At 35.6% G+C, this 26,415-nt stretch overlaps 2 long non-coding RNA genes across 3 annotated transcripts; one reads left to right on the top strand and one right to left on the bottom strand.

Annotated features, from left to right (window-relative positions):
• The first annotated feature begins 340 nt into the window (after positions 1 to 340).
• Positions 341 to 658, top strand: LOC118765688. Its single transcript, XR_005001557.1, has 2 exons — positions 341 to 486; positions 522 to 658. It is a non-coding gene; the product is annotated as an uncharacterized LOC118765688 (long non-coding RNA).
• A 3,707-nt stretch (positions 659 to 4,365) lies between these two features.
• Positions 4,366 to 25,261, bottom strand: LOC115218114. 2 transcript variants are annotated; one of them, XR_003882215.2, is made up of 3 exons: positions 25,214 to 25,261; positions 21,358 to 21,407; positions 4,366 to 5,871 (listed from the first exon to the last, which is right to left on the bottom strand). It is a non-coding gene; the product is annotated as an uncharacterized LOC115218114 (long non-coding RNA). The 2 variants fall into 2 exon arrangements; XR_005001556.1 differs by lacking the exon at positions 25,214 to 25,261 and adding an exon at positions 24,810 to 24,857.
• Positions 25,262 to 26,415: the final 1,154 nt, after the last annotated feature.

Genomic DNA, 26,415 nt, shown 5'->3' on the forward strand with positions numbered 1-26,415 from the left:
AGTACTCTAACAAAGCAAAACACCCCAAACCACAGATTCTCATGTCATAGAACATACTTCTTTGCCTCTCTCTTTGCTAAGTGTACCTTATAGTTTCTTTTTGATCTTTTCTGCTTGGCTTTCACATTTTTGGAATTTTGGTATATTGATGTAATTTCTTACACTGAAGCTGATGTTATTCACTTGTTCCAGAAACATTTTAGGAAAATGTTACAGAGGCTTAAAGTTTGACGATTTTTACCCAATCAGAAAACATGATTTGGAAGCTGGCATTCTCTGCATGCTAACAAAATGAAAGCAATATATTATGACGAAAGTTCTTATACATTTTGATGTTTTAGTAAATTTAAATGAATGAAGTGAAACATTGGAATAGGCAATATAAAAAGGAAAAATCATTAATGAAATTATCAATAAAATTTTTTTGCAAAAATAAAAAAAAATGGTATATTACTACTGTAGTTCAGTGAAAATTCAACAATGAAAGTTTCAGCTACACTAGGGTTAGAACTAAGGCTTAGGGTTGGGGTTTATGGTTTGAGTTAGGGTTTAGGATTCAGTCCGACCTGGGGTTAATCAATTAGTAACATTTTTCTACAGCAAATGAATAACAAAATCAGATTCAGTGTGAAAAATTACATCAGTATACCAAATTTGAGAAAAACAATTAATGCATTATTCATAGTGTAAATTCAATCTTTAAGTAACAGTTTGGCTTGTTACTATTAAAACAAGCACCAATGGTTTACAATTGGCTAAAATTACCCTAAATTTTAAAAGCTATTAAGTTTTTATTTATTAAGCTAAAGCAAAAATGAATTTCATTTTCATAATTAGCATACAAAACTACATCAGTACACCAAATTTGAAATTAATTCGAACAAAATTAAAGGTGTTGGAAAGTGAAAGCCAAACTGAAGAGATGTTTTCTGTTGCCCCCCCCCCTTTCTCTTTCAATTTTCCCTAGCTTGTCTCTTTGCTGTTATGGCATTGTCAACAATATTGCTCTACCACCAAATCACTCTATATTTGGTTGGGACCTAGCACCAGTCTATAGCTCCCGGCAGATTGTTCCTTGAATACTGCCAATTTTGTTCTGTTATAAGTTTCTATTTCCTCCTGCTAAGAGCATCATTTAATAACTCTAAATCTATGATCCTTCAAGTTCCAGGTTTTTCTTCTCCAAATCATCTTTTGTCTCTGAGTCAGTAAGTCTTTACTTTGAATTCAGTAATCAATAGTATCTGCTGGGAGGTACATTCTTTACTTAAGACTTTCCATTTAGTCATTTGCCAGCCCTGCTTTCTGGTGAAAGTAAAATCTATCTAGCTTGTTTGTTCACCTGACTGATTGATTTACTGAAGTTCATATATAGAGAGTGAGATCATTTGCATCACAGAACTCTTGAAGTCGTAACCCCTCCTCATTTAGTCCAGAAAAGGCACCATGGTGTTGTTCAATATGGCCATTAAAATTGCCAGCTATGATAATGAAGTCTGTTATCAAAGTAATCTGCAGAAAGTCATCATAAAAAGCTTGTCTGTTTATGTACTAGTCCTGTGGAGGTAATGTCAATTATTTTGTCAATGGTTAGTCAAATAATTCTATCATACTACCTGATCATCTCGATTATCTATCTCTGTTTCTTCTAACAGAATGCCAAATTAACCCACCATGTCATTCTTATCAATTCAGCAGAATTTGTGCACCTATTTCTGCAAGCTTACCTGATCTCCCTCTCATTATGCAGACTCGGAGGGTGGCTGCCCTAAAGTTTTGGATCTAAAATGAAGTGTTGGCAACAGGATTCCAGTAAACTTACCATCTTTTGCGTGCCTGTATTAAAGTTTTGCATGAATTCACACCCTTTCTGTACATAGTCAAAGATATTTCTCTAAATGTTTGATTTGCTGTTTATTCCACCATTCATTGATAAGCCACCACATATAATCAACACAATGGGTGCCAGCCATTGTCCGAAAGGCATGTATATAAACTACATAGAATCTCGCTTACTGATCTGAATGTATGGTTGTAAGGAGGTACATGTGTAGAAGGCCTGTGAAAATATACATATATATATGCACATTCATGCATATGTACAAAGTAAAATATGTATAAAAAACATTATATACAAACGCACACATATTTGAAAAAATGAATAGGAATGGCTTTTCTGATAATTACATGTTTATAAATGATTAAATAACTAATGATTTATAAACATCTAATTATTAGAGTGGAAAAATGATCAGAAAAGCCATTCCTATTTTCTTCAAATATATAACACTGTACTTTCTATCTCTAATTCTACTTTATACACACACACACATACAAATATAGAGCTATGAAGGCTGGGAGATTATCATCATCATTCCATGGTGGCACAGCATGGATGGTTTGACTGAAAACTGGTAAGCCAGGGAGCTGCACCAAGTTCCAATATGATTTGGAAAGATTTCTACATCTGGATGCCCTTCCTAACATCAACCAATTCAAGAGTAGTGGGTGCTTTTTATGTTCCACTGGCACAGGTGTCATAGATGTGACACTTGCATCAGCCATGACTATCATATCACTTGGCTTGATAGCATGGTATATTGCCAAAGATCTCAGTTACTTGTCACTGCCTCTGTGAAGCCCAATGCTCAAATGGTGTTTTTTATGTGCCACCAGCATGGGTGGCTTTGGCATCATTTGGGCAAAGCCAGTACCATCTGGTACTGGCTTTGGCCACAACTATGATTTCACTTAGCTTGAAAGGTCTTCTTAGCACAGAATATTTCCCAATGTTTGAAGGTTGCTTTTTACATGCCAGTCATGCAACATTAGCATTGGTCATGACTATGATCTCACTTGGTTTGATGGGTCTTCTCAAGCACGGCCATATCTCCAAAGGTCTTGGTCACTTGTCATTGCCTCCATGAGGCCCAACATTCAAAAATCATGCTTCAACACCTCATCCCATGTCTTCCTGGGTTTACCACAGGTTCTCTCCACTTTTAAAGTGTGGCACATCTTCACAGAGCAGTCCTCGTCCATATGAATCATGACCATGCCAGCACACTTGTCTCCCTTGCACACCATAACTGATGCTTCTTAAGCTCAACATTTTCTCTCAGGATGCTTACACTCTGTTGTACATTATATATCCAGCGAAGCATACTAGCTTCGTTTCTTTCAAGCTTACACATGTCCTCCAATGTCACAGCCCATGTTTCACTGCTCTGTAACATGGCTGTTTGCACACAGGCATCATACAGTCTGCCTTTCACTCTGAGATAGAGGTCCTTTATTATCAGCAGAGGTAGGAGTTCTCTGAATAACCCAGGCTATTCTTATTCTAGCAGCCAAGCTCTCAGAGCATCCACCCCCAGCTACTGATTTGGTCACCTAGGTAACGGAAGCTATTGACTACTTCTAGTTTTCCCCTCTTGCATGTAATGGAGTCTATTTTCTGTACATTTTTAGTGTTTATTGTACCTGTGCACCTTCCAAACACAAAAACTATTTTCCCTGTTACCCTTCCTCTGATATTGCTGCACCTCTTATGTGTCTGTAGCTTACACTGGGTACATCTTATGGAGTTTCTGCCTATGACCTTTCTAGAGATCGAGCAGGGCTATCTAGCTGGAGGGATTTGTAATTTGTCTGCATTCCTACTTAATAAAACTGGTTTTTGCTTAAGAGTGAGAAATATGTCTTATGGCAGTTTTGATAAGTAGGCAAATCAAAGCAGAAAATGAAAGAGAAAGAGAGGAACACAGTGAGAGAGGAAGATAGACTAGATTTGTATGCATAATTCATCTTGAAACAATAATTTATGAATATTAAGTAAAAATGGTCATATATATTTTAAAAAGTGACTGATAAAGTTGGTGGCTAAAAAGAATTAGAAGAAACAACTCAAAGAGAAAATTTCACTTTGAGAGATTGCAATCAACAGAATGTTTACTAAGAGACAAAACAGCACATTTTCTGCATTTGTGTTATTGGGTGTGAAGAAAGAAGATAGTGAATTTGGTAGCTGCTAAGTGGTTTTTGTTATTGTGGAGCTGAGTCCTCAAAATGGTGTGAGTGTAATGTTATTTGGATATGTGGTATGGAGGTGTGGAAATGTGTAGGGATAGAGAGGAGGTAGATTGCTAACCAGTGGTCTGCATTGTTTCTTAAAGTGGTGGTATTTTCCATATGAGTTACTAGCAAGGAATGGATTTGAAAACTTTGCTAATGCTGATGATAGAATTGTACATGTAGGAGTGTTTTTAAATGATTTAAATCCATCATGGATTTTTTTTGTGTTAGGGATATCTGGGTTAGTGATATGAAGGATTGGTCTTTCTAGAATTTTTGATGCTATTTCACTTGGTTCAAGTAGTTGCAGTTGGTGAGTGTAGTTGTGTAATCTCAGCAGGTCTGACACAATTTAATAAATTTTGGATTATTTCTGTCGAAAGTACCTTCCACCACCAATATACAGTGTCTTTTCAACTAGTATTGACCATTTCTATTCATATGCTTGTTTTCTCATTTTTTTTGCTCACACTGGCCAATATTTTTAATCTCCATATTTTACACCAAAATTTTCTTGTAAGTTAATATTCAACACCCTTCATATTAAGTGTATTTGTCTTTTACTGCAATGCTTTGATTTCAATAATCATAATTCATTCTTACACTGTACCTCACTTCTTAGTTTTTTGTAAGATTTATCTAAAAAATAACAGTTCCTTGAGCTTTACAGCTTCCTCCAATCCTAGTCATTATGCTACCACTCATTCTGCTTCTTATATTAATAATGTTACACAAGTGTCAAAATTACTATATTATTTTGACAGAGTCATTCAGACTATCTTTAGTTTATGGATGCTAATCTGTTTATTGATAAATGAAATAAACAGCTATAAAGAGAAAAAGTCTGTTAAAAGTAAAAGTAGTAAAACAATCATCTGGCTCAAGTCAATAAAAACACAGTTCAATGAATCAACAGTATATCAGATAATCTTTTAACATTTAATATATGTGAGCAATTGCTCTTGCTAAACCATCCGGCAACCTTTCTGGCCCATGACCTAGAATGATTTTTCCCCCCAGTTTCTGAGATATCTAAGACTCTTGGTAGTTTTTGGTGTTGCAAAAATAATAAAAGTTATAAAAGAAAATATTTCTTGATATAATGAATAATGGCTTCTTTTATCTTGTTTTTTTTTTTCTCCTTATTTTTCTATTTTCTTTTTTTTCTGTGAAGTCTAGAGGAAATAATCAATTGACTCAAATATAGCTAATCTACTACAGGTAATATAGATTACTATATATTCAAATCCTTACAAAATCTTGGACTGAATTTTAAGATTGGAGGAAAATGTTAGCCTTCCTGTATTGTATTTTATATTCAAGATATACATGGTATTCTGTTTACTTTTGCAGATATGCAATAGAAGGAAAAGATAATTCAGTGGCATTTGAACATATTCATGGCTGTGTATTTCCTGAAAAATAAGCACTACCCTATGAATAAGAAACATACTATGACACAAGAATATGAGGATAACTAACAGAAGAATAAAAAGTTTTGTTATTTATGGGTAAGATGTGTTAAAGTAGTAATTGATTTAAATGGTAAGCATTTCTCTGAAATATTAGGTAAAAACAGCTTTAAATTTTACTTCTTAGACATGGAAATGTTTGTTACTTTTCTATATATATAGATACGTTTTAGTTTATATACAACAGTAAAATGCATGAAAATGCAATTTCATATATAAATCTATGTTGATAGGTAGTAATATTTCATGTTTCAACATCAGTGTCTGATGAGTCATCTATTTCATCAGAATTTCCACCAATAGCCCTCCAAAATGACAGAGTTGCCTAAAAGAAAAAGAGAAAGAATTGTGTGTATATGAAATGCAAAGCAATCTTTAGAAATAAAAAATTATAAATCAATTTTAAAATACAGATATAAAGAACTTAACCAGTTCTTTGCAGGCATTTAGAATATTGTTCAACTGCTAATTCAGGTGAGCACAGTTGATTATAAGGTGCCCTATTTGAGAGCTGATTATATGGCTTAAGTTTTGATTCGTCCATTGGATTGTTTGATTCCTACCTAATCAAAGTAACTAGGTTCATATCACCTTACCCTATACGCAGCCATCTCCTGAACCCTCTGGTACTTCAAATCTGCTAATTTTATTCTCACTACTCTTAATAGTAAATGTGCTTTATCTCTGACCTATCCAAGACAACAAAGTAGGTGACTCACACCACCTTTGAAGATATGTTTAGATATGTCTGTCTATATTCCCCTCATGATTCCAAGTCTTTCAATTAGTTCACTAGCAGTTGCACTGTAGCAGTACAGAAAAAGAAAGAAAAAAACCCCTCCCTTTATTGTAAATTCAGTTTGGAGCCAGAAGCAAAATAGTCAGAAGATGTGGCAATGACTTTATTTATAGTTCTACTTACATAGCCATTTTAGTTATAAAAAACAGTATATTTCCATTATATTATATTTAAAATTAACCAAAAGCAGTGCTGTGCACCATGAATTAATCTGCAAAGTTAGAAGAAAGGAAACCTTTAAATAAGAAAAGATCTAGCTCTAGTTTGAAAGGTAAGAGAGCTTGCCTGCCATATAATACGCAAAAACCTTTGCTTTTTAATCAGTAATCTTGCAAGTTAGTGATGGTGGATGACTTCCTCAAATCAATACATATATTTTGTTGTTAAAAACGAGGTGACATTGACAATTGCATTGTTTCTCAACCATTTGTTGCTTATGAACCCCTTTGATTCCAATTTTACTCAGGTGGAACCTTCTAGCCATTCGATGTTAAAATATCCTATTACCATATTTCTCAGCTTATAAGACGCATCCCAATTTAGAAGGTAATAATCAGAAAAAAAAGTCAAGAGTGCTTAATACCAAGTAATATTTACTCTGTTAGTGAACATCAGCAAAAGCCTGTCTCAACTTGTTCTTTCAGCTGTGACTTCAGAACATTAAATGTTATGTTAAATCTATTGGAGTTCTTCACTTTTATTTTTAAAACACTGTCATCAGATTATTGAGGAAAGAAAAAGGAAAAACTATAATTTTATTCATCTTCATACCCAGAAAATTCACTGCTGTCTACAAAACCAGAAAAATCACTATTTTCATCATTCCAACAATCACTTTCAGAGTTGTTCTCTGCATTCACACCATCGGGGTCATCAATATCAAACTCTGAAGTGTCACTAGCCTCATAAACAAGGTCATCTTCTGTTCCATCATATTTTTAAAAAGACTTCACAATAGTCTGTTTTCACTTTCTCTCTTGCATTACCTGAAGTTTTAATAGTCACATTTTTATTAGTAAGTAAATCAACAGTCCTGTTAGAAGGAACATCAAAATTGAAGGGGACCCAGTCCATGTTTCCAATTTGGCTGAGCTTGTACATGGTTTATTTTCTGGCATTAATTACAAACCTGTGAAATTCTATGATTTTGTCTTTGTATTCATCAGGCATTCTCTGGGCAATCCTAGAGTGGGTCCTCATTGATAATCCACTGCATTTCATAAACTGGTAACACAGGCTTGCAGTGCCACGAAAATCTTCGATCCCATTTTGTTTTGCCCAAGCTCTGACCTCATTTATTATAGTTGATGTAGACACTGCACGACCATAATTCCTTTCATTTATTATCTTGTTCTTAATTTCATCTTCCAGTCCTGGCCATCTTGCTGGTTTGCGATGAAGATTATGCTTTTTCTTCTGTGCTGTCCTCAATCTGTCTTCTTGTTGATGCCACACTTTTATCATCTTATCAATAGCCCAAACTCCCTCTCTGCAGGTCTGTTGCTATGTATTTTGGCATAATCAACTACCATTAATTTAAAATGTATGGTGCATGCATGTCTCTTTTTCCCAGCCATCATACATAAAATGGGTATCGTATCTGGAAATGTAAAAATTTATGGTACTTCAATATGGTGGAGATAATCTTATTACTATTCATTTCCCATTGATCCTAAGTTATGATGATCTCCCAATTTGAACTGATGAAACAGTTGCTGATGCTGTTGTGTACGCAGCTCTATATAGTGAGGGTCTCAGAGTTAATACTGACATGTCTTTGTCAGTGATTATCAGTATAAACAAAAATGGTTGCTACAGCTGTTGTTGGGCCATCATATTTGCTTGGCAATATTTGACACTGTAACTATGGCATATGGTAAATATGATTACTCGTACCTAATAAAGTGAAAATATCCAGCATGTTCTAACAATAGTGTAGTATACAGTAGCATTATTTTTAAGTGCCTACCATAAATGATGCTGCTTTGTGGCTTCAATTGTTAAGAAAAAAGAAGGAGGAATTTTGTTTTCTGTCAATATCCCAGTACTATATCTGTATTTCATAAATAGCTAGTCTCAAAATGTTATCAATTAACTGTAATTTTGAAACACTGGACTTGTTTTAGTTTCAATGGCTTATAGCTCCTGTCACTGACCTTCAGTTTATAGGATGTAGGGTGGTTTTTGGAGATATTTTGTAGAAAAAAAATGCATCTAATAAACTGCAAAATATGGTACATACTTATAATTAAATATCATTTGGAATTAATGAAAAAGTTATTGAAATATTTTGTGTATTGTAGAAGTATAACCAATTTATTGGAGATAAATTTTAACAGCAAAATCTTATATGGACCCTGAATGGTTTAGAGGGACATATGTAATAATTTACTATGTGCTATGTGTTTTAGAGTAAAGCTTAGTAGCCATAAAGTTAAAGACATATGGACATGTGATCAAATTTTACTGGTTTAGCAAAATCTACAAGCAGCCTGGACCACGGACTCAGGCCATGATTGGAATTTCACCAGTGGTGACTTTGCTGTGAGAGCATCATCATTCAATATCACGGTCCATAGGAGTCTAATACATGTAACACCTTATTACTGATTTCATTCTTGAAATCCCCAGGTGTCCCATATGAAATTCACTTAATACACGCTCTTGTAGTGTGGCTGGTACTACAACTCTTTGCGTGTACATCAACACATTATTACATAGAGAAAAATGGTTTGTATTTTTGTTACGTATATTTTTCTTTTTTTTTTTTACCTTCAATGTTTCTTTCATCTTTGCAATGAATTTGTCATTCTCAGATTTAAATTTTTATATCTTGAACAGTTGCTGGCAGCTCCCAAATGAAGCTACAGAAAATGTTTTTTATTTTATTTTTCACTTGCAACACAGCAATCATAGTGTCTTCGAATAGTTCTGTATTTTTTGGAATTAGCCTTGATAATCAATCCGCATGGCCTAACCTCTTGGATGGTGTATACTCCATCTTAAAAACATAATTCAACAATAACGTACCACAGCAGTGTAACCTAATTGCAGTATGGGTAGGAATTCCTTTCTTAGACCCCAAAATTGATAATAATGGTTGGTGATCAGTTTGTAGCTGAAAACTTCTACTGTGCAAAAGTCTGTGAAATTTCTTCATGGCAGAAATGATCACTAGAACTTCTTTCTCTATTTGACTATAATTTTTCTTTGCTGCTATCAGAGAAAGTGAGGCATAAACTACTGCCTTCATATTACTGTCTTTATATTTGTGTAGGATTACTGCTCCTATGCCATATTCAGAAGCGTCAGAAGCTACAACAATCTCTGCTGCAGGACTGAAATGAGCCAGCGACAAATCCAATATTAATGTTTTTTTAATATCATCAAATGCCTTTAGACAATTATTTGAATAATTCCACTTCACATCCATTTTTAGCAAATTAATATAGATTTAGTGGAGCTCTTAATTCATGCATATTTGGTATATAATTTTGATAATAATTCACTAAACCTAGAAAAGCTTGTAAGGTCATTATATTAGTCAAAGGAGACGTATTTTTAATTGCGTCTGCCCTTGGCGGGTCCAATTGTCATCCATTCCCGTCGATAATTTGTCCTAAATTTTAAGTAAGAAAAATTCACAGTTTTTCTCAGTGTGAAACTGTAATCTCTTATTTTATTAAAAACACATTTTACATGGTTGATATGCTGATCATGAGATTCACTTTTAATTAATATATCATCCAGGTGAATTCACAGTCCACTAACATTGCATCCATAACCTGTTGAAAAATTGCAAGTACAATCTTTAGACCAAATGGTAATCTGTTATATTTATATAGTCCTTTATGCATATTCACTGATAGGTATTTTGAGCATTCCTTGTCTACTCTAATCTGTAGGTACACATTAGAGAGATCCAGTTTTGAAAATATTACGCCCCCGTTTAACTTTGCAAAAATTTCTTCCAGAGCAGGTAGTGGATAGTAACACATTTTTAGACATTCATTCAAACCAGTGGAAAAATTGACACACACCCTGATTTTGTTATTCTTTTTTTTTTTTGATAAATTGTTGGCGCTACCCATTTTGCATATTCCACTTTTTGATGACTCCAGTTTTCTCTAATCTGTTTAATTCTTCATCGACATGTTTTATCACAGCAAAGGTACAATTCGTTTTGGTTTGAACACTGGTATTGCATTTTCCTTAATTTGGAAACATGCCTCAGTCTTAGTAGACAAACCTAATTTATTCGACAAAACTTCAGGAAAAGCATTTTGAAATTTTTTCTTCAATTCATATGATGCCTTATTCTTACTGGAGGAACAATCATTTATGTTTTTATAGAATAGATTTATGGGGAGGTCCCATAAATCAAACAACTCCATCTAGTCAGTACTGAACAAGTTTGTTGCACTTTTTAACACAAACACTTCTGCTTTACAAATTTTGCCATGAAATGTAATGTTGCTTATCATTTTGCCTAAGAAGTATAATCTTTCACCTGTGATGCCTCATGCACCTTTAGATATTTTCTTTAATGTAGGTTTTCCAATTTTCTTCCACATCAATAATTGTAATGTTGCTATCTCTGTCTAGTTGTAGATTCATGTTTGCAGCATTTATTTTTATATACACATACTTTCTTTTTGGGGTGTTGTCATGACATTCTGTGGAGTAAACCTTTTTAGAGGAATTTTTTTCCGACCCTTTTTGCTTCACTATGCAGTGTGAGCTTTTATGTCCTATTTTTTGACAACTAAAACATTTCTGAGTTTTAAATGGACAGTCTTTATTAGAATGCAGACCTCTACACCCATATCATGGATATGGTTGTAGCATTTTTTTTTTATTTATTCCCAGTCGAAATGTTTGTACTTGAGAGAAATTTGTTTCTTCAATTTTCTTTATGTCCTGTCACAAGTTGATAATAAATCTTTAACATTCCTCTGCAATTGCCTGCAGGGTTAAATTCTGGTCCTCCTGTTCTAGTTTCGTAAGAATCTGCGCATCTTTGCTTGCTGTGAATCTTTCCATAAAAATGAGGCATTTAAACATGTCTGGAGATAATTCCTTCAGTTTAAATTTTTTGCACATTTTCTTATGATTCCGGCATAGCTGACAAAATCTTTGTCCTCTTCTTTAGCTAAGTTCAAACACTCACAGTGACTGTTAAACAGGGAACCCTAATTGCTGAACATTTTGGATAGCAATTCAATTGTTTCCTCAAAACAAATTTCACTTGTTTTTTCAGGCAAGATAAAATTGCAGTATTTTTCATGTTCTGTATCTTCTGAAGTACACTGAAAAAGTTATACCCTCTTCTGGGTTATAACTAAATTCAGTTATAGCATTCACAACACTGTCTGGCAAAAATGAACTTGCAGTGTTTCCCGACTTCAACATCAATTCCAGTAACTGATTGTGTTGTTGTGTTGTAGTTGGTGCAACTGTAATATGTCCATAATTAACAAATTTTTTGTATCATAAAAAATTGTTTTTGACCAACATAAGCCTTGAATTACTCGTCGTCACTTTTATAACATGATTTCTGTATATGTCACCTTGGTGTCGTGCACTAATACAGTGTGATAATAGTACCACAGAACAAATGGGGTAGACACCAACTGTCTCCCAAATACTCTACCAACAACTGTAACCAATCCCAAACAACTCTCAACGACTATAACAACTTCTCAACAATTTCCTGTGACATCATGAACTCAGGAACAATACCTTTCAATTTCCTGCGATTTCTCATCTATCGCTCTCAGTCAAACACATTACGACTTATATGAGTTCAGCTAGTCCACTCTCACAGGGGTGTCATGATTCTTGTAATAACACAGACTTAAATAAGAATTTCAATACAAATCTCATCACTATGTTCTGTGAAAACATGGTTACACTAAACAAGCAATTGCTCAAAAGTGAGCAACATGCTTTTGGTGCAATATTTGTACTTTTTGACTTTTTGGATATTTCTTTTCTACATCCTAACTATCATATTATTTTACAACTGAAAAAAAAAAATTTATATTCACAGATAGTGATTTAGAACTTGAAGGGTTTTCAAAAGAAGACAGAAAATTCAGGCAAAATATGCAACCAGTACTACCATGTGTATGAAAGAGAATTAGATATTTTGATATCTGATAGCAAAAGCAGTGACTATGATAACAGCTCTGGTAATGAATATGAAAGTGAGGAGTTTCTATCAAAAACATAATGAACAGTGATTTAAGAATTGTTTTTTAAAAGAGACAGGACACAGGCATTGTCTTTTCAATGAGTCAAGTGCAATTGACCATTTTTTTCTCATTTTTTCTTCACCAGTTGCTTCAGATAATAACTGTAGAAACAAACTGTTATGCAGAATATAAATAGAAAGAGAGAAAAGATACTGCTGTGAATTTAATTTTTATACAGGGTAAAAGAGACAATAATGTAAGTTAGCATTACCTAAGGTACAGTGTGGTCTGGAAATTATTGCTTCCATTTCATAACTAGGGCCATGTATTATTTTTGGTCAAGCTTGCACTAAATTTAGAAGCTGAGGAATCATAAACATGTTTTACAGTGACTTCAAATAGAAAAGGGCAGCCATTGAATATAAAAAAAGCAAAAGTAAAAAAGAAAGTTAAAATAATCCTACAGCAGAAAGAAAATTTGCAAGTGACTGCCTACAGAGATAAGAGGCAAATAAAATTTTTATTCACTTATGCTCAACTACATCTGGATGAAAATGGCACAGTTTGTGAATCTCAATTACAGCTGTTGCATGGGGATTGTCAATGGAATGAGTAATAAGTGAGGTGAATTTATAGTAAATGTGAATGCAATTATACCACATACCAAATGTGGAGGGGCTCAAAAACAATGTGACCATCTGCAGTTCCAAGCAGATGCAACAACACAATTGAGGGCAGGCTATCCATAAAAAATAACTGTTATACCTCTGAATTCAGCTAGTCTTCATAAAACAGAAAAAAATGTGCCACAAATACCAACATCAGAAAAAGATAAGGTTCCTAGTGAACAGACTTTCGAATGTGTATTCTGTAAAGTTGCATTATGTAGACTGGAATGCTTTACAAGTTTCCATGATCTTTTATTTAATTTACCTGTAATTTCAATTTACTTGTAAGGTGAGAGGATATGAAGACTGGGAAAGGTGATGCTATTCTATATTTTTGAGATGAGGAATTATATACATTATTTACAATGGATAGATAGGTGTCCTCATCTTGTTTGATTTTATCACAACATTTTGGCTGATGTACTCTCCAACCTTCATCAGGTGTTCTGGTGGAAATGAGAACAGTGTACCCCATTAGTCAAATAAAGGGTTGGGTTCAAAATTCCACCAGAACACCTGATGAAGGATGGAGAGTACATCAATTGAAACTACAACAAAGATGAGGACACCTATCTGTCCATTGTAGTAATTACAGAGGTATCAAAATGTTGGACTATGTCATGAAAGTTACAGAAAAGGTCAAAGCTCAACTAATTAGGGAAAGAGTGAAACTAGAGGAGATGCATTTTGGTTTTGTGCCAGGAAGAAGCACTACTGATGAGGTAGTGAGGCAATTGTAGGAGAAGCACTTAGCAAAAAATAAATTGCATTTGTCAACATGGTCCCTCATTTGACAATGTCCCTCATTTTTTCATATGGTAGTCAATACAGAAGGTTAGATGAGTGGTTGGTGAGAGCTGTCCAAACCATGTACAGGGATGCTGTCAGTAAGGTGAAAGCTGGCAATGAGCAGTGACATTTAGTGTGCAGGTAGGAGTTCACCAAGGATCAGTTCTCAGCCCCTTCTTAGGCAGTAGAAGTTGCTCTGAAAGTGTAGTTGCTAGAATAAGAATCAGTTGAGCAAAGTTCAGAGAGCTATTATCTTTCTTGGTAACAAAAGGCCTCTCCCTGAGAATGAAAGGCAGACTATGATGCCTGTGTATGGACATACTACATGGCAGTGAAACATGGGCTGGGACTGCTGAGGACATGCAAAAGAAATGAAATTAGCAAACTCCAGTGGATGTGCAATATGATGCATATAGATGAAGACAGCTGCATAAAGAAGTACTGATCTCTAAATGTAGAAAGGACCTGTAAAAGAGGAACACCCAGGAAGGTGTGGGATGGAGTCATGAAAAATGATCTTCAGATGTTGAGCCTCACAGAGGAGGTGACAAAAGACTAAGACAACTGGCAATTTGCAGTGCTTGCCCAGCTAAGTAAAATCCCTGTCCATGCACTCCTCCCCTACAACCCACCTATACTCAACACTGCTGTTACCTCCTCCCTCCATTTTCCCTCAGGTACCTACCTACCTTCACACAATGTCTCTTAAATCCCTTCTCCACAACACATCCTACTAATACCCCCTTCCTCTAATAGTGCTCACTTGTTACATCTCCCTGCCTCTAATTCTCATTCTCCTGAAATCATTTAATGTCTGTTGTCCATGCTAGCATGGGTTGGACAGTTTGAACAGGGCTGGCAAGCTGAAGGGCTGTGCCAGACTCCAGTCTGATTTGGCATGGTTCCTATGGCTGGATGTCCTTCCTAACACCAACCACTCTGAGAGTGTAATGGGTGCTTTTACATGCCACCAGCACGGGTGCCAGTTGCATGACACCAGTATCTGCCATGACTATGATTTCACTTGGCTTGATGGGTCTTCTGAAGTATGGCATATCACCAAGGGTTTTGGTCATTTGTTATTGTCTTTTATGTCCCACTGGCACAGGTGCTAGTTACGTGACACAAGCGAGGCCGACCACTAACACTCAAATGGTGCTTTTTATGTGCCATTGGCACAGGTGCCAATTGTGTAACACAAACATCTGCCATGACTACGATTTTATTTGGCTTGACTGGTCTTCTCAAGCACTGCATATTGCCAAGAAATAATTCTATGACTATCAGAAAGGTATATCATCATCTGAACTAGTTAGTAGTATATCACTGACCCACTTGTTTCCCTGCAAGCCCCACATTAAATTCTTCCTGCCCATATTTATTCAGCATGAAAATGTTGACACAAAGATGTTCAAATTGAGCATTAACTGTATTATCTTACCAGTTATCAAAGACCTGCAATGGTCATGCCTTCCTCTAGACAAAGTCATAAAAAAAAACATCATAAGGTACAATATATTTTGTAGGCCAAGAAAAATAATTGTGTTATGTCCCTAAGAAGGGTATTTTGTTAGGATGTTTTCACCTTATTTGAAAGGTTTTTGATATGCTGAATTCAAAAACCGAATCCATTTTTTACCATTGAGTCTAGATTTCAAGATAACCAAACCCCAATTATCTATGTGTGATATGTGTGAATTCTAAGATGGTCAATTTTCTCCTGGGGCAACAAAGCAGATACACCAAATATACATGCTTTTTATGTATGTTGGACAGCATATTCATGAAAAAACATTGAGTGAGCAAAGACTGGATGCAGCAAAAATGAGTTCCAGAGTTTTTTTAATATGGTTGAAGAGTTAAAACAGGAAAAAACACCTCCACTCCATATCAAACTTGGCATTATGAAGCAATTTGTTAAAGCTCTGGATAAAGACAGCCCATGCTTTCATATTATTTACAGCATGTTTCCTGGTATGAGCAGTGAAATGACAGAAGCTGAAGTATTTGATGGGCTTCAAATCAGAAAACTGATGAAAGATGGAAACTTTGTAAATGACTTTCTGAGCAACAAGAAAGCAGCCAACTATGTCAAAATAGTCCACAACATGCTGGAGAGCTTTCAAATGTCGGGACCAAATGTGAGCATAAAGATGCACTATCTCCACAGTCACATTGATAAATTTCTTTAAAATCTTGGTGACACAAGTGATGAATAGGCAGAATGTTTCCACCGCCACCACCACCACCACCACCATCATAATCATCATCATCATCATTTAACATCTGTTGTTCATGCTGGCATAGATAATGGTTTGCCCAGAGCTGGCAAGCTGGAGAGCTGCACTAGGCTCCAGTCTGATTTGGCATGGTTTCTACAGCTGGATGCCCTTCCTAACACCAACCACTTTACAGAGTGTGCTAGGTGCTTCTACATGGCACTGCACCCATGGTGATTTTATGTGGCACCACAAAAAGTACTTTTTAAGTAGCACTGGCACAGGATTCTTCCAGATCAATCCTCTTCACTAGGGGAGCAGACAGTCTTCTGCTGTGGAGTACGGGTTTTCTTGAGAAGGTATCTCAGTCCTTCGTCATCTTGCCTGAAAGGTTCAGTGTCCTGAGGTCATTCTTCAGTACTTCATCCCATGTCTTCCTGGCTCACCCACTTCTACATGTTCCATTTATTTTGAGAGATCAGCACTTCTTTATGGAATTGTTAGTATCTATCTGCATCACATGACCAAACCAGTGCAGTCTTCTCTCTTATACACTGCCTCTAATTCCTCTTATGCCTAACTTCTCTCTCAATACACTAGCACTCTTGTCAAACATGTACACTTACATTACACATCCAGTGGACCATACCAGCCTCATTCCTCTCCAACCTTTGCATGTTCTCTGCATTCAGGGCCCACATCTCACTACCATGTAGAATTGCATCATACAGTCTTCCTTTCACTCAGAGAGAGGAACATTTTGTAACCAACAGAGATAACAGCTCACTGAATTTTGTTCAGCCTATTCTTATTCTAGTTATCATATTCTATGTGCATTGTCCCCCACTACTAATTTGGTCCCCTACATAGCAGAAATTATTTACTACCTCTAATGAACCACCAGGGCATTTGAGAGAATCAATTTCCCTAGCCTCTATAGTTTTTATGGATCCTGTGCATCTTCCATATATGAACACTACCTTCTCTGATAATCGTCCTATTAATCTACTGCACCTCTTGTGTATCTATAGCTTACAGTGGGTACACCATATGGAGTTCCTGCCTACATCTTTCCTACAAACTGAACAGGGCCACCTACCTGAAGGGGGCAGGGTCCTGTTTGTTTTCTTGGAAGCATACCATTATCCATCTGCACACACTTCTCTCCTACAATATCTTGATTCTCACTGTCTAGTAATCCAGAACACTTCAGGACATAAAATCAATGGAACAAAGGTATCAAGGCAAATGGGACTTGCACACGACAGGAGAATTAGGCTCATGATCTTCCTGAATTTCAGCACTCAAGAAAATCATCCAAGTACAAATTCATGGGAAATTAGGCATAAACAACGATGTAATTTGTCCGTAGAAATTTAAAGATTTTTACTAGTTTTACAGTAGAATTTTAAGAAAATATTCTGGTTTTGGAGGAAAACCAATTTCTATGTATGCTATGACATATTCCTCATAAACTGTTTTATTGAAAAAAAAAAAAACAACTCAAAACAATGAAATTCTATGGATTCAAGCTGTTTTATTGAAAAAAAAAACCCCAAACAATGAAATTCTATGGATCCACCATCTTAAAATTTATTTTGGCCTGTATAATTTGCCTAGCTCAGTCTCTCTTAAAGATAAATAGTTACATTCTTACTTCCCTATTGAATGGCTGTTGACAGACAAACATAAAAATCTCTAGCTCCAACCAAATATTACTGGACTATACTCTGTAAGCAGTATATTGTTTAACCCTTTAATATTCTGACTGGCCAAAACCATCCAAAAATTATTCCCCTTTATTTGTTTGAATTGGCGAAATCCGGTCATATCTGATTAACTCTATGAAATTGCTAAAAAAATAAACAAATCACATTATTGAATTCTCATAGCGTGGAGATAATGTGAGATAAAGCCTTTCCTGCATTTATTCAAGTAAAAATACAAAGAAATTTTTGAGACTTCTTGATTTTTTCAACATTTGAAGAGAAGTGTTTATTTTAATTTTTAACGATATGGCATCAGCAAGTAGTGATTCTGACTTCGAAGGTTTTACTCTTGATGTACAAAATATAAATGAAAACAATAGTGTTTTGTCTTTGGATGAATCTGATATTGATATTCATGAATCTTTGTCGGATGAGGAAGATTTTGATAATGAAAGTGATAAATGATATTGGAAACATTATGGCAACATGGTTGAAGATTACAGCATCAACCACAATTCCTGATTTTACAGAAAAGACTAATCCACAACAGAGTCTACCTGCTGATGCTCAACCATTGGACTATTTATTTTTATTTTTACCAAAAAGTTCTTTTGAAACTGTCACAGAAGAAACAAATAAATACGTTCAATGCATAATTTCTATTTGTGGAAGACCCGATCCACTATAACAGCCAACTGATATTGCAGAAATGTGAGCTTCTTTTACTATAAACATGTTTGGTATTGTAGCGATATTGATATCCTCACTCTTTGAGAGATATAATAAGAATGATCTCGTTTGAGATTACAACCATCTTTGGCTAGTTTGACCCTGTTGTGTGCACTGATCTGATTGGTTAGCATCTAGCTCGGTCTGTCTCCCTACTTATTTCGCGCCAATATGTAAAGCTAACCAATCACGGCCTTCGAATAAGGCCTGCTTCAGTTGAGCCTACCACGGGCAATAAATAAGCTTGTTTTCACTATTCTTCGTCTTTCGGCTTTAGACCTTTTAAGGTCTAGTCACTGACCACAGAGCTACTCAGCCATGTTCCAGTTCCAGCGACAGACGACCAGCCTGCCAGCCATGTTACTGCTCCAGCTATGAAAACGCTATTGTACACCCGCAACAGACAGGACGTTCTCCCTCTCTGCTGCTGTCATCACCATTGTCGTCTCTATCTCCGTCGACTTCAACATGTACACATCAACATTGACCAGTTTAACTCTACGCTGTTTGTGTGAATCTTTCACTGAGAGGAAAACAGTTGCAGTCTACCTATCTATATCAAGAGACTCGGCACGGCATGATAGCCACAACTTCTACACGGGTAGTAACTGGCTCTTGTTATAGAACTCTTACTATTGTGTACCTCAAGAACTGGTAAACTAACTCTATCTTACTCAATATGCTGAGACGTATCTTATGCTTTGTATTCTGTATTTCTGTTATACACATTCACTTTTGTCTGTACTTTCTACTGCACACACGAACACACACAAACAAATACTTGTCGCACTCATTCAGACACAACACTTCGCTAGCACTCACACACTTTCTCTTTGTACCCATTGCAAATAAAGTCTTCTCTCCCAAACAGTAGAACAGTTTGTTGTCCTCATTTATTCCTTTTGGCACTGTATTTTATGTCATGTAAATAGCTCTCTTATTTTGCTAGGGACGACCGTGCGGCATACAAAAGGAGACATTTGTCACCAACTCCTTACGTATGGTCGTATATATCCCTACAGTATCAAGCAGCTTCTTCAGCTATGGAACTACTGGAGTTTTGATATAAGGTATGGTGATCCATGTATCTCCAGCATTATGTTTAACTATAGTTAATTCATATATTGTTTATGTAAAAAGCCACAAGGTACCTCCACCACCAAGTGACTATGCCCATTTGAAATTTTGGGTTGACATAGCATCTCAGTTATGTGAGGGCTTGTCTTCCAGAAAGCACAGAACTGGGAGAAAAGCAAAATTAATTGAGATGGGTGTCAAAAGAGAAAATATTGACTTCCATAAAGTGGAAAAAAATAAATGGAAGGGAAAAAAGTTTCTAATTTGTGTTCACTGCAAAAAAAAACTGTGAAAGGATATCAGGTCAAGACCTCATATATGTGTTCATTTTGCAAAGTGCCCTTGTGTAAAGGATACTCTGGACAGTTTCATGATAGAAATATGGCATAACTATATTTTGTTGCTTGATAGTAATACTATCATATATTCCTTTCATTTTATTACAAATAATATGTAAAAGTGAGAATTACATATAAATTTTCAGTATGTTACACACATGTATTCACTTTTGTCTCACCTGTTAATGAGCTTTTTTTTATTAGATGCATTCTGTTATGTAAATGTATTCATTAAATTGTATAAGAGTACATAGGCAATGGTATATTGACTAGTAAAAGAGTTTTTTTACTTTATTTTCAATGAAAATGTTTGGATGAAATACAGAGAAAGAATAAAATCTTGTACTAATTATACCTTTATTTTAATTAATTCAAATGTACCTCATCTTGAAAAGTGGCAAAATTGTTGGCAATTGACATCTGGGACACTTTTGGTAACAAATCAAACAGGTAAGATGCATTAAGAATTTCAGTTTTAGTGTATATCCCTAATATTATTGCTTTTACACCTGTTAATTAAATTTACCTGCCCATAAAAGTCAAATTTAATCAGAAAGATCAGCTAAAATGACATAACTACAAACCACTGGTAAAATTTCAAATCTGTATGTAAAAAATTAACAATGTTACAAGCAAATATTGTGGTCACTCCTTTTGAGCTTGAATAATTCAAAATAATGTAAACAAATAAGCATTACATTTGACAGATTAATCTGAACATTAAAGGGTTAACACATCTAGTTGTGATGGAGAAAATGAAGTGTTACAACTTGATGGTGGACCAATGCAAGGTGAATTTAACTGGGTAGACAACTTTTTCTTTGAAGTCGTTTAACTGTATGCATGCTGGCTGTACCATCTAAAAAAATACTCTAGTGTGCAACATATAATTTTTAACTTAGACATAAATATTAGTGAATAACAGTTGATACCAGTACTTAACTGATTCATATTTGTACTAAATTGATTCATAATGAAGAGTAAAGTTGAATCTGGTGGGATCTGAACTTAAAACACAGAAGGATATAACTAAATACTAATTCTTAACATTAATACAAAATCACACAATTTGGGGGAAGGTAGAGCAGATTAAATTGAATCCAGTATTAACTGGTAGTTTACTTTATTGAACCAAGAATAATGAAAAGTAAAGTTGACCACAACGGAATTTGAACTAAGAACATCAAGGGCTGTAGCAAAATATTACAAGGCATTTTGTCATTTGGCACTGTACATGAGTGCATTAATTTTAAACTATATGAATATAATTTTAAATACTTACTGACCTTTTCTGCATATTTTCTCCGTTGGTTGGGTGTTAATAGATTTCCCTTGTCTGATAAAAGAAATAATAATAAAAGTCAATAGTATCAAACAATATACATATAACTGAATATATATATTAGTATTAATACTGAGAGGTAATACCTATCTCCACTTAAACATGGATATTCTGTTGGAACAAACTTTGCTGCAGTAAGTACCATGAGAGAAACTCACATATAGGCTTTTGGTGCAAAATGCACACTTGTTTATATTGATAGCAGGGAGATAAATCTTTGCCATCACCAGCACCAAGACCACAAGATCACATGATTTCAACCTCCCTTGATCTCATCAATGATGGATGCTTGACTGCCAGAGATAGCAGCAACTCATCTCCTTGCCAGCAATATATAGAAAATCAGTGCCAGCACAGGCACTGGTGTTGCAATTAGCCAGTGAGCTTAAAAAGTATACATTAGTGACAGATGCAGTATTAATACTGAGAGGTAATATTTATTCCCCACTTAAATGTGGATGTTCTGTTAGAACAAACTATACTGTGGCCAGCGACATATAGAAAATCAGTGCCAGGATAGGTATTGGTGATGTGGGGGGGATAAATATTACCTCTCAGTATTAATACTGCTTCAGCCACTAATATATATATTTTTCAACAAGTTCACTGGCTAATTGCAACACCAGCGCCTCTCCTGGCACTGATTTTCTATATATCACTAGTGGAGAGATGGGTTGCTGCTATCTCAAGCAGCTGAGCGTTCGTCATTAACAAAACCAAGGAAGGTTGAAATCACATGAACTAGTGGTTTTGGCACTGGAGATGGTGAAGATGTATCTCCCTGCTAGTGATATAAACAAATGTGCATTTTGTACCAAAAGCCCATATGGGAGTTTCTCTCATGGTATTTACCATAGTAAAGTTCTAATAGAACATCCATGTTTAAGTAGGGATAAATATTACCTCTCAATAACTGAATATGTTCTCAAGAAAAATTCACTACAACTTTCCTTGGTCTGGATTTATTGCTTTTGTCAATTTCAACACCCACAACTCTCTTGGATTTTCCACTCCATTCAGTTACAGAATTTGAATCTTTTGTCAGTCTGAGCAGCTGTCTCATTAACCTTTTACGTTAATTTCTGATTTATCTCTTTTTCCACAAACTAATTTTCTACTTAATCAAAAACCTCATTTAACTTTAAATCAAATGTCCAATAAACTCTTTGATCAATTACATTAACTCGTCATCATTCCTCATCTCAACTCAACACAAAAAGAAATCCTTCTCTAGATTAATTTTCTATAACCTATTCTGCCCAATGTCTTGTACACATTGCTCTAAAATGGTGAGAAATTACGTTGGCATGTTCCATTGGATGTGCAATGTAGTGTGCATGTATGGCAAGTTGTAAATGTGTTGAGAGAAAGCATTTGGGTATAAGAGGCATCAAGTGTTAACCTGTAGAAAAAGAAGACATAAGAAGGTGTGTACAAAGTGGTGAAAAACGATCCTCACAGAGATGGTGACAGAGGACTGAGATGATTGGTGCTTTGTTGTGCTACAGAAGACCTGTCCAGCTAAGGAAAATCAAGGCCATATAGGCGTGTCCTTTATGCACACAATCTGCTCTTGACAAACCTCTCCCCAACAACCCATATTTCTAACAATTCTTCCTTCCTCCACTAGTGTTCACAGTTTGCATTATTCCCCTCTTCTCTATCTCCTGCTCTCCTATTGTACCCTCATAAATGTACCTGTACATAACGGGTCCCTGTTAAATCTCTCCACAACATAACACCCCTTCCCTCCACTTATGTCCACTCTATTCCCTTCCTCCATCTCCCACTCCCCTTAGCAAGCATGTGAACTTACCCATCCACTCACACTATCCAATCTTTGGTTTCACTTATATACACCTTCCTGTCACTTAAGTGTACTCTTCATCACATTTTCACAATCTCTCTGTCTACAACTGATGTCACCATGTAACTCCTTTATGCAAGATACCTATTTCTCTCCCTTTATTCATACTCTAACTCAATGGTTCCCAAACTTTTTCAGACTGCTGACCCCTTGGTTCCCACACCACATTCCTAGCACTTCCCCACAACATCACCATAAGCATAGACCTCTTTCAAATTTAAAATAAGTGTATTACACAAATAAATCATAACCTAATTAACCCATTCTTTTGTTGTTTTAACAATACAAAACGGCAAATTTACATTTCACTTGTAACTATGTCTTCATATTTTTATTGCAATGGATGTACATTGTGCAGGGATATCAGCTTCCCAATGTAGTCTTAAATTTCTGTTTTGAATAATTTTCATTCTGGTTTTACCTGGCTTAGAAAAAAGCTGGGCAGCTGTACTGAAGACCTGCTCTATTGAATATGACATTGGGAAGGCAGTAAAGTACATCTTCACTTTGTTCTGTAGCAGTCAGAAATATCCTTTTGCAATGAAAATTCCTGATATGATCTTTGGCCTCAACTCAGTATCATTTTAAAGTGAAATCAGTTCTTCCTCTACTAATATTCTTGTTTCCTTATTACCAATATCTAGGAATTGCTCAGACTGGTATTTTAAGCAAAAATAAATATCCTGAAGTTTGTCAGATATCTCTGTGCAGCTCATCCAGGAGTGAACTTGAATGTCATCTTCTGGTATGCACTTTTCCTTTTCAAATTCAGAGAGGTTCTGAAACTGGAAGAAATTACAACGGCTTTTGTTACATTTAAATAACTTGGGCAGAAATGTGGAGAGAGCTGATTTTACCTTGATAAGGTTTAACTTTATTTCCTTGCAGTTGCAAATTAATTTCATTGAACTATGTGAGTCCTGTTTGATGTTATTTAGTTCATCACGAAGAACAGAATTAGACATTTCAACAACTGTTTTAAAAAGGGCTTAGAAATTTTCAGGCAGTTCCCCATTAGCATCCATTTAATTTTTGTATGTAATAACAATAGTTCAAAATTGTTATCATTTTTAATGCAGAGCTGTGGAAATAGTGAGGAATTGAGAGCATGTACCTTGATTTTATTTACTGTTGTGATAACAGTGTGCTGAACAATTTAAGTCTACCACTTAAGTTATTTGCAACACATGCAAGCACACTAGGTATAACATTTTCAATAAACCGATGAAGATGCAATGACAACCTACCATCAATGGTGTTCAATTTACTGCTCAAAAACGAAATACTGACAACTTTTTTGTATCTGTTTCTAGTTGTCTTACAAATAACAACTCTTGAACCAAACGTTAATTTTTGATGAAGCAAACATAAGCAAGAAACAAACTTTTATTGACTAGCAAAAGGGACTCATCTAACTGCTACATTTGATTGTTCTGTGTATGTTGCACAATATATCTTAAATGTTATAGCATTCTACATTTTGAAACACATGTAATACACAATTTTATAAAAAAAAATTGTACATTCACCTCTTCATTCAAGGAAATGAAGGAAAAAAAATGAGAAATTCTGATTTATGCATAACTTTTCCAAATTTTATTCAGTACAAATTCAAATTATAAGCGTTTCAAAATGTGGAGCACTACATGACAAAAAGTAACAAAAAACAAATAAACAAGGTGCAGGAGTGGCTGTGTGGCATCTTGGGCAAGTGTCTTCTGCTATAGTCCCGGGCCGACCAATGCCTTGTGAGTGGATTTGGTAGACGGAAACTGAAAGAAGCCTGTCGTATATATGTATATATATATGTGTGTGTGTTTGTGTGTCTGTGTTTGTCCCCCTAGCATTGCTTGACAACCAATGCTGGTGTGTCTACGTCCCCGCCACTTAGTGGTTCGGCAAAAGAGACCGATAGCATAAGTACTGGGCTTACAAAGAATAAGTTCCGGGGTCGATTTGATCGACTAAAGGCGGTGCTCCAGCATGGCCGCAGTCAAATGACTGAAACAAGTAAAAGAGTAAAGAGTAAATAGTGGTGACGATGAGATTGTGGGTAGACATTTGAAAAAAATATAGATTAAAAAGTTTTATTTTAAAGAAGCTCTGCTCGTGAATAATTTGAAATGTGGGAAAATGCCGTAAAAACCAAGAAATTCTGATTTATGTAAAGAGCTAAAATAAAAATCCAACAATTGTAAAATTATATGCCATCTTTTTTAAAAATTCATAATGATAAGAGTTTCTAAATTATAAGTTTGAAAAGATTGTCAAAAACATTGGAAAAGAAAAAAAAAACTCTGGGCAGTTCTCTCCCCTTAAAGGAAATTTCTCCCACCCCTCTATTTCTTAGCAAACTCTCTTTCTCTCTACCTCTATGAAAGCAAACATAGGTGGCAGCACCAACAGCTGCCAGTCAAATTTCACACCTGTAACATGATAAGCAGCATGGAAATATGATATTCACAGAGGGATGTGCATATAGTTTGTAGAGAAAATGGTAATCAAGTCTACATGAAGAACTATCAAACAAGGTGAATAGGTACTAGAGGAAAAAAAAAATGGGAGAAATAAAATAAGAGACTTTCCCTCTTTTTATCACTCAATCTTTTTCCTTCTTTGTCTTTCCCCTACTGTTAGAATTAAAGAAAATAGAAAATATCTATAATATTGTGTATAGTGTTAATTTTGATTTTAAATGACTCTGAGGCTTTCATTACCCTTCCTCTATCTCTTCACTTCTTCATCATCATTGTTTAGCGTCCGCTTTCCATGCTAGCATGGGTTGGACGGTTCAACTGGGGTCTGGGAAGCTAGAAGGCTGCACCAGGCCCAGTCTGATCTGGCAATGTTTCTATGGCTGGATGCCCTTCCTAACGCCAACCACTCCGTGAGTGTAGTGGGTGCTTTTTACGTGCCAGACGAGGCTGGCAAATGGCCACGATTGGATGGTGCTTTTTATGTGCCACCGGCACGAGGCCAGTCAGGGCGGTGCTGGCAACGGCCACGTTCAGATGGTTCTCTTACGTACCACGGGCACTGGTATCACAGTTGCAATTTCCATTGATGTTGATCGATTTTGATTTTGATTTTGGATTTTCACTTGCCTCAACAGGTCTTCACAAGTAGAGTTTTGTG

Source organism: Octopus sinensis, linkage group LG12, assembly GCF_006345805.1.
Source record: "Octopus sinensis linkage group LG12, ASM634580v1, whole genome shotgun sequence".
Taxonomy (NCBI): domain Eukaryota; kingdom Metazoa; phylum Mollusca; class Cephalopoda; order Octopoda; family Octopodidae; genus Octopus; species Octopus sinensis.